The sequence below is a fragment of the Rattus norvegicus genome, chromosome X (assembly GCF_021556685.1).
Source record: "Rattus norvegicus strain SHRSP/BbbUtx chromosome X, alternate assembly SHRSP_T2T, whole genome shotgun sequence".
Classification (NCBI taxonomy): domain Eukaryota; kingdom Metazoa; phylum Chordata; class Mammalia; order Rodentia; family Muridae; genus Rattus; species Rattus norvegicus.
Genome location: NC_141554.1, coordinates 34,772,122 through 34,782,642, shown reverse-complemented (window position 1 = coordinate 34,782,642; position 10,521 = coordinate 34,772,122).

Here is a 10,521-nt window from a genome sequence, read left to right as displayed (position 1 = left end):
GAGTACTTGAGGGACCAGAATGATAATAAAAGGATGTAAACACAGAGCAAAAGAGTAATCGTTAAGGTGTTTGTCCTATAATCTGCTCTCATTCTGCCTTTTAAAAAAAGACAAGGATAAACAGTATTTTCACAGAACATCATTGGTCTGATGGATTATCAACCTGTGGTCCTGAGATTTCATATGGCTACTTTTCTAGTTACTGTGACAAAATACTTGACAAGAAACTTAAGAAGTGAGCAGTGCTATTAGAAGATGTGGCCTTGTTGGAGTAGCTGTGGCCTTTTTGGAGTTGGGGTGGCCTTGTTGGAGGAAGTGTGTCACAGTGGGGGGTAGGCTTTGAGGTGTGCTCAAATTCTACACAATATGGCATTCCAGACCACTCCTGGCTGCCTTCAGGTCAAGATGTAAATTCTTCGCTCCTCCAGCACCATGTTTGTCTGGATGCTGCAGTGTTTCTTGCCATGATGATAATGGACTAAACCTCTGAAATTGTAAGCCAGCCCCAATTAAATGTTGTCCTAAGAGTTGATGTGGTCATGCTGTATCTTCACAGCAAGAGATCCCGTGACTAAGACACAGCCATAGAGGAAATAACAGCTGAGGTCCTCTAGTACACACACACACACACACACACACACACACCCCGTGGGGGAGGAGACTAATTTAAGGAGAAAAGGATTAGTCTAGTTTATAGTTTGGGAAGATCCAGTCCATCACGGAGGAGAAGGCATGGCCTCTGAAACAGAACTATCAGGTGGGAATAAGTGTTCAAATACAAGAGCTCACAGGCAATATTTCATATTCAAATCACAGCATATCTACAGTTAAATCTCTCTGCTTCTAATGCTGACATTTTGTTCCAGGCAACATTCTGTTTGCAGTGGCTATCTTGTGCAATAGAAGACATTTTACATAGGTTCTGGGTTTTATCCAATAGATAGTCTTAGCACCTATCCCTGTCTCTTAAACAATAGCAATAAAAAATGTTCCCAGACATTGTCAAGATCCTATAAGGAGTCAGATTGCCTCTAGGTGAAAACTATGTTTTGAGGTGACTGTGCGAGCACAGGTCTTGATTTTATATTTTATTTATTTTGAAAGACTTATTTATTTGTGTATGTATGTGTGTAAGTGTGTCTCTCTGTGTGTGTCCCTGCGTATGTTTATGTCACATGTGTGGGTGCTCCTAGAGGCCAGACAAAGGTCCTCTAGAACACTAGTTACAGTTTCACATTATCAGACATGAGTTTTGGCTGCAGAAACTCTACTTGTAACCCCGAAACCGCTTCTCCAGCCCAATTTTATTTAGTCTCTGTGTGGGGAGGGTACATAGAACCCACTTATGTGACGGGCAGATGATAATATTAGGTGTCATCCTTAGAAGTGCAGTCCACATCCTTTGATACGGGGTCTTTCATTGTTTCATTGACCGTGCTCATCAATTAGGCTAGAATGGTTGGTCATTGAGCTCCAGGGATCAGCCTGTCTCTGCTTTCACAGCACTGGGGTTAGAAGCATGCAGTCACGCTTGGGATTTTTAAGTGAATTTTGGGAATTAAGGTTCTCATGTTTATAAGGCAAGCATTTTACTGACTGAGCCATCTCATAACCATTGTTTTACTCAAGCTGGCCTTGTCCTCACTATGTAGCCAAGGATAAGCTGAAGTAATGACCCTCTTGCATCCATCTCCAGAGCTCTGGGATCACAGGCTTGTGCCACCATACCCACATTTGTACGGTACAAGGGATATAGTTTGGGGCCTTATTTGTTGGTCAGGCACTCTTTCAAGTAAGCTCCATCTTTATCTCCAAACATAGCCTCTATCAGCACAACTTGAAGTCTAGCCCATGATCAGCAGCAGTATTCACTTGGAAGCTTGTTAGAAATACAAGTTTGTAGGCCACAGTTGGTACTGACTTCTTCCGATTCTGGGAGATACAGCTCTCGAGATGTCTCCGATGGTTACAGAAGTTAAAACAGCAATGAAGTAGATTCTTCGGGGAGTAGTTGAAACCTCACACACACCCCCTTGTGAATGGAGTTGAGAATAAATAGAAGTGATCAGGATTTTTAACAGGCAGGGGAGACAGCAAAATGCTGGAGGGAGATGAAAGGAAGTGTACTTCATCCTCCATCAATGAGAAGTGGAATAGAGGGAGAGGGAGGCCAGATTTTAGTGGCATTTAATGGATGGCCATTAAGGCCTTTAAAAATAACATAGATTTGTGAGAAATAAATTATTTTGGTTACCTACTTGTGCATGCAGGTTTCTTAATATGTTCAAATAATGTGTATATAATATTAGATGTCAATCACAGTGGCTTTAAGTCTGGAGTTATCTGCCCATAGTCAGTAATCAATAAGACTAATTAGCTAGCAGATATGAATTGTGATTTGGATTTAGAATTGTAAAATATGTTATGAGATTTTTGTTAGACCATCATGTAAAGGGTACATCATTTTAATTTAGTTAGGATTTGATTACCAAAAAAAATAAATTTTTCTCCTTTTCTCATATTAACATTTACTTAGAAAAATCCTTTCTATGTTTTGGGGTCCTTTTTTGTTCAATGAACTAGACCCCCGGTACACTACCTAGGAAGTAGGAGAGTTACTACGGCATTTTTGAATATGTGGGGAATACATAGTGTTCACTGAAAGAAATATGCAAATCCAAAAAGGAAGAAGAATATTGAACTGATCTGTAATCCTGCTATTTAAGGTAAACATTATGAATTATTTCTGTTGCACTGAAATTTTTGGTGTATGTGGTGTTTGTATGAAAATACACATGTGTGCAGGTACAAGTGCCATGTGTACCTCAGAGTGAGCCCTTGTGCACACACGGTCAGGAGAGACTATCGGTATTCTGTTCTACAGCTCCGCACCTTATTCGCCTGGGACAGGGCCTTCCACTAAGCCCGGAGCTCATCAGGTTTTAGCTAGTCTGGCTAATAAACAAGGCCTATGAATCCTCTTAGTTCTGCCCTCCTGGATCCCGGTGCTGAGGTCAGAGGCCCATGTGGCCACAGCTCGCTTTTTCCCCCCTTTCTTCTTTTTGGGGTTGTTACTGTTTTGTAATGGGAATTCCCACTCAGGTCACGAGGCTCCTACAGTCTCACTCACTATGTCACCTGTTCTCAACCTGAGTTGCATGACCCTTTCACAGGGGCCAGATATCAGATACCCTGTATATCAGACGTTTGCATGACAGTTCATAATAGAATCAAATTTATACTTATGAAGTAGCAACAAAGATAATTTTATGGCTGACAGGGCTCACTAAAACATGAAGAACTGTATTTAAAGGGTCATGACATTAGGAAGGTTGAGAACCACTGCACTAAGCCATCTCCCCAGCTCCCAAATACTGGGATTATAGGTTTGTGTTACCACATCTGGTGTTTGCATACTTTTCTTTTTTATTATTTTTATTATATTAGTATGTTAATTAGTGTGTTCTTTTATTATATTATAATTCTATCCATTTCTACTTTTTTAACATTATTCCTCTCCATATAAGAATATTAAAGTACTTCCATGTAGAAATCAGCAGACACTCTAGGATATATGTATTAAACAAGTAAGGTTCTGCTGAACTCTTTATAGAAAAAAACACCTTCTAGATACAGTGACCTCAGAACTTGTAGGTGGAAGCCAAGGATCAGGAGTTCAAGGTCATCCTCTACTATATGGGCAATTTGAGACCAACTACCTGGAAGCTTGTTTCAAAACAAACAAACAAACAAACAAACAAACAAACAAACAACCCCCAAATCAAACGCCAACAATAACAAAACAACTACTTATGCCCGATTTGTGACCTATTGATGCTTACAATTCGAGGGGATTCTAACGCTGTTTCTGTGAAAAGTCCTCTGTTAAGGTTACAGTGTCCTCTCACAGTGACTGAGCTCTCCACACTGCAATGGCGAACAGCCACAGGTGACATAGAAATGAAATGTGTATGGCTGGGTCTCAATACGACTATTTACAAAATCAGGCTAGGTTGTGACATCCTAATCAAAACATAACTCCAGGACCAGCATCTTAGTGCCAGTCAATGAAAGATGCCTATATTTTGTGACTGCTCGTCACTTGGTAAAGATGAAAGAGAATAGTTTCATCCCATACAGCTGCCATGAAAGGAGAAGGAGGAGAAGGAAGAAAAGCAAGAGGAGGGGGAGGAGGAAGAAGTTATTGTTATTGTTATTTGGAATAAAATCCACACTCTCAAGTCTTTACACCCCATAAGGGACACATGCATGTGTGAGGAAATGATTCTAGGACAGTAAGCCAATGAATGGAATTGTCTTAAGGCTTGGGGTTTATAGCTTCTCAGTTAGAATGTAGCTTGAGTATATCTGCTGGCAATGTAGGTGTATTGGTGCTTATTGGAGAGATCGTTTTCCTAATCTGTGTTTTTCTCAGTGAAAGTGAAGGAAGAAGAGCATCAGGAAAACTTGATGGGCTTGAAAGTCCCTGAAATGACCTAGACCATGCAGTGTGCCTTGGTTACAGAGTGGCGAAGGTGACTAGAAGCAAAGTCATTATGGTAGAGTTCTCCAGGGAAATGGCCCTAGCAGAATACAAGTAGATAAGGGGACATTAACTTGTTCATAAAACCTTTGTGTGTGTGTGTGTGTGTGTGTGTGTGTGTGTGTGTGTGTGAGAGAGAGAGAGAGAGAGACAGACAGACAGACAGACAGACAGACAGACAGAGACAGAGAGACAGAGAGAGACAGAGAGAGAGACAGAGAGAGACAGAGATCCATGATATGTATGTGTGTGAAGGTCAGAAGACAACTTTGTAGAGTCAGTTTGTGTTGATTCTAGGAATCAAATTCAGGTCATTAGCTTTACAAGGCAAGTACTTATACACGCTGGGCCATCTTGTTGGCCAGGGAGAAAACTGGCTCAAATAGGGATGGAGAATGAGGACCTCCACAATTAGTTGTCTGCAAGCTGGACAATCAGGAGAGCCACTGAAATGGCTGATAAAAGTCAGTCTTGTCTACAAACTTGAGAACAAGGTGTGAATAGTCAATCTCAATCGTCAACCTGACAGAACAAACTCACCCAGGAGACAAACGTCTAGCCATGTCCTTTTGGGAGTTCCTACATTGGGTTAACTGAGATGGGAAGATCTTAAATGTGGGTTGCACCATTCCACAGGTCCCAGACTGAATAAAAGGGAGAAAGAGAGCTAAGCACCAGTGTTCATCTTTCCCTGCTTCGTGACTGTGAATGTAGGGTAATCAACTGCCTCACCTTCCCTCCACCATGCCTTCCCCACCGTGGTGAACTAGAATTTCAAACTCTCAACCCAAATTAGGTCTTCTTTCCTCAGGTTACTTTGGTCATAGATTTTGTTATAGCATTGAAAAACAACACCAATAAAATACAAAAAGCCCTGAGTACACTGAGAGAGTGGCTGCTCTAGAGTCTTCCCTAAGGCCACAGGCCTGGTAGTCAGGGCAGAGTAGCACATAAAGCAGGGGTTAATGGGTAGCACCAGTCATAGTGTGAAAACCAGGAGAGGAAATGTCTACTAACACAAGAACACTGATGCCTCAATTTAAGAAGGGAGCAAATTCTCTGCATTGGTGTATCTGGGCCTTTGAATTAGATGATATGCTTCTACGTTGGGCGAGGACAGTTCTTCACTCAGTCTACTGAAATATTACTTTCTTCTGAGCTAATCCTTATATACACACTCATAAATAATGCATAACTATGTATTTGGGCACTCTTACCGAACCCAGGCTAACCTGTAAAATTAAACACTGCACTTGGGAAGAGGACCATTAACGTCTTCAGCAAATCAGTTGTCAGAGCCTCATCATACATGTGCATAGAAATTCTACATAAGTATTATGTGCTCTCTGTTAAAGGACAATTTGTACTGAGGATGACTTCAAATGTTATAAAAATAAAAATTTGAATTGATGCAAATATATGGATAATAGATTTTTTGCATAATTAATTAATATAACTTAGTACTTAGTTGATTTCTGTCCATTAGAGTAAAGGCTGAGAAATGACATTAGAACCCAGGCAACTGAATGCTTTGCAACACAAAGGTCTCTGAAAGTCTTAGGGTTGAGCTGGCCAGACGGCTTAGTGGGTAAAAGCACTTGCCACACAAGCCTGATGACCTGGGGGCAGACGACATGTAGAGGTAAAGGCGTCCAGAACGTTGTCTTTTGACATTCACAAAAATACCAAAGCACACCTGTGCCAGTGCTCTCACGCACATCGCTTCCACCTACACACACGTAAATTCAATTAAGGTCATCAGCACCACCATCAGCAGCAGTGGTAATTAAATTACCAAATGCAAGTGTTGGGACTACTTGTCAATTACAGACAGAATTTCCAAAGTTTGTCTGATCCTCATATATCACTGAACTGATAAATCCTCCTCCAAAAGAGGGGATAAGTAAAGAATGAAAAGGGGTTACTAAATGAATGAGGTTGAAGCCATAATTAACAGAGAGGAATGTAACTGTCTACTAACAGCATGGATTGCACAATCAGAAGCCAACCAGATGGTGACACACCCAAATCAAAAAGTAGACAATACCATACTCCCTGTTGGAATTTATGCAAAATGAACTACAAATTAAAAGTATGCATTTAACTTGTGTTTAATTTACCATATGATGAGGATGGTGGCTAGTCATTGGAACAGAGAAAGAGATGAAGCAACATTAGAAGGAAGCAGACTGTGACTGACATTTTGTATAAATAGAATTAGGTTATTAACATTAAGAAGATTTTCTATGTCACCATTTTAAAATCATTTGTGCTTCAGAAAGCCTTAAGCAACATTCAGTATAATGAAATGATGCTGTTTATTATCCAAAATGAGAAACTTTGCATGCACAGGTAATTACTTAAAAATACCATTTATAAATTTAACCTACTGATAAAAATGGTCTGTAAAGAAACAGACATTTTTGCCAATTAGCGTAAACTTGTCTGGGCTTTTGAATAGATTCAAGTCTATCTGGGTTTCCATCACCAACAGCTGAGATGTCAGTTTCCAACCATTGTGTACATTCCAAAATGTATATTATTGTCCTCTTTCATTCCAGTTCTTTTCTTATCTTTTCTTTTCTTAAGACAGAATCTCACGCCATCATTCAGGCTGGCCTTGAACTCGCTACGGAGCCAGGGCTGGCTTCAAACTCACAGCACAACTTTCCTCTGCCTCCAAAATCCAGAAATTACAAGCATGTGTCACCCCACTTAGCCTTCAGATGTTCTCTTATAGATTCATAGCTTTTTTAAAAAGTAATCTTTTCATATTCTTCTTATTAGCAGTTTGTGAGTCAAGGTAAAAATTAGGGTTGATGCACTGTAATTTTAAAAGCCAGTACACTTACTGGATTTTTATTTTAATGAGTATAATTTGTGAGTTTTGCTGTGTGTGTGTGTGTGTGTGTGTGTGTCTTTGCTACTGCTGTCTCTAACTCTGCTAATAGCTGCTGTCACTGAAGCATGATTGCAGTATGATTTATTCATATTCCACTCCATTTACCTTCTACTGTTTTATTATTTTGCTTTTTTATTGTTCAGTAAGAATATGTCATTTTATATTATGAAAAACATTTTTATTTTGCAAAAGATTAATGCATTAATGACATTTATTTCTTGTGGTTATTCAATCAAACCAAAACAGACAGAAAAGAAAAGACAACAGGAAATGAGAAAGAATATAAATGAGTTTTTTATGAGTGCTGTCATTGAAATCTGGTGTCATAAAATAGAGTAGTTTATTTTGTAACTATTTTATTCATTGAAACAAAACTCCACTCTGAAGTGTGTTTTAATTCATTAACGATTCAATGACATTTAGTTAAGTGCTAGTGACCAAAGTAGTTCTTTGAATTACAAAGCCATAACAAACTCAGATCAGTGGAGGCGGGAGAGAGAGAAGCACATAGATCAATGATTGCATTGCTGACTTAGGAGTGGGAAGGTATAGACCCAAAGGAAAGCTTTGCTCAACCCAAACACAAAACACTAATTCGCCTGAATTAGGGGGTGGTATGCAGATAAGGGGGAATTTTCGAAAACCTCATATTTAAACCGAGACATTCCTCTAGCCCTCTACTTCTTCCTAGGAATAGCAAAACACATTGCTTTCTGCCATTATCAAGCCATATCTTGGCCTCAGTTACTCCATAGTTGCAAAATGGGGTTGCTCAGACTGCACATTGCCCTGAGAGATTACATTTTACAAGCAATCATTGACCCCATTCTAAAGATGGAGGTTATTTCAGTCCTTTGGTGGTCATGAGCAAGAATGTCTTTCCCACACCAGCCATATAGCACAGAGAGATGACTTATTCCCAAAAGTACAAAGGATGCCATCCTACAAATTTATCAAGTGAATTTGGGACTCTAAAAACATGTTTGTTTGTATTGGAGTCATAGAAGGAAAACCAGGACTGAGAACTTATTGGACACACTAGACTAAAGAAAGAGTGCAGCTCCTCCCATGAGATTCCAACAGTGTTACAGCAACTGAACTCCTGTCTGTCACTGGTGTTTATGCTAAGAGATGAACACAAAGAGAACCCCTGACTGTCCATTAGCTCAGCTCATTCCTACCATCGATGCAGGCTACTTATAAAGGTCTGTCATTCTTCCATTTGGACAAGCTATTCATCAATCCACTCATTCATTTACCTGGGACTAATTCTGCCCCTGTAGCTTCCATTGTCCCACCTATAGTTTCTGCAGCCCGACATGATTTTGAAGTTTGGTTCATGCTTTTGACCCAGTGGTTGGATCCTGCAGTAAGACCTCAAACAGACCTCTAGAAGGTTTATCATTTCATTCCACAGAGACTCTTTTGTAACTCTATCACGTTCCCATTTATGCCTCAGCTATCTCTTTGAAACCTTGAACTCTGCTGTACTCGCTTTAAGCTTCTGTAGCTCATCAGTAACTGACATCTATACAGGTATAAAGAGAGATATATTTGCTGTGATACCTGAGACTTAATATTAGTAGGTGAGACTGGATTTGAGGAAAATTTATGTTTGCTTCTGCCAGCTATCAAGACAATCAGTACAGAAAATTACTGAACACAAATCTGATGTTCCTTGTGCATTTACTGTTATTAGACCAATTCTGATATTGTGGAAAGACACAAACATGCTTACTGAGTTTCTGATGAAGCTCATGACTTCTTTTTTTTAAAATGGGGTTCTTTGTCTCTTGCGTGTGTTTCACTTTTTAAAAAATGAGTGCATGGTCTCAAAAACATGGCTGCCTAAAAGCCCAAAGCAGAACACCGTTAGACATGCTAACATGTGAGGGGAACCTGACCAGGCCTTGCCTTTAAACAAAGAACTAAAGAGAGCTAAAGAATGATAAGTAGCGGGCCGGGGATTTAGCTCAGCGGTAGAGCGCTTGCCTAGCGAGCGCAAGGCCCTGGGTTCGATCCCCAGCTCAAAAAAAAAAAAAAAAAAAGAAAAGAAAGAAAGAAAAGAAAAAAGAAAAAAATGGGAAAAAAAAGAATGATAAGTAGCAGAGAAATAGTCTTCCCCAGGGAGGAGGCCTCTAATTGGCTATTCATTCCCAGTGGTCATCCGGAAATCATGTACATGGAAGCAACAATAATCAGACATGTGGTAGGGGGTGGTTTGGAGGAAGAAATGCGAGTGGAAGGGAATGATGAGATTATATTTTAATTAAAAGTGGGTATGTGTCCATGCTTAAAGCTTACTTCCAAGTTAGCTTAGAAAAGATTGGCTTCTCTGCTCTGAGTTGAGTGCCTTGATACTATTAAACAGTTAAGTTCTTTAAGGTTTACCATAGCTAACAAAGACGGAAAAGTAACTGGTCTTTTGCTACTTTGTGGGTTCTTCTTTCTTCCACCCTTCTCCACCCCTTTTCTTCCACCAAGTCTCTCATAACCCAGAATGGCCTCAATCTCCCTATAAGGATGACCTCGAACTTCTCATATTCCTGTTTCTATCTTTCAAGTGCTGGAATTACAGGTGTGCGCCACTGTGCCTGGCTCATGCCCTATAGGGGCTCAAACCTGGAGCTTTGTGTATACTAGGCAAGCACTTTACCCACTGAGCTACATTGCAAGCCCTTTCCCTCATTTTATATGTCTTATTTCTGACAAATACTATTTTTTTGCTAAATAAATACGGATATTGCCTAGAACTTAAATTAACATTAAAATTTTAGTTAAATATTATAGACTGAACACTCCCAGTTATCTCTGATCTACCCTCAAACCTACTAAACAGATAAAAGATAAAGACAAAAATATTGGGATCAGGAGAAATGAGGCTTAGTCAGCACCCAATACCATGATAGGTTTTATTTCTTCCTGTTTATTTCTTTTCTGCTTGAACTTGCTCAGCCTGGTTCATCAAGCAATGTCCTCTGTACTTTGCCCTCCTTTGGCCACTGGAATATGAGCAAATACTGCGTAGGACATGTCTGAAGAGAAGTGTCAACTTATATCTGTTGTTGGTCCTTTT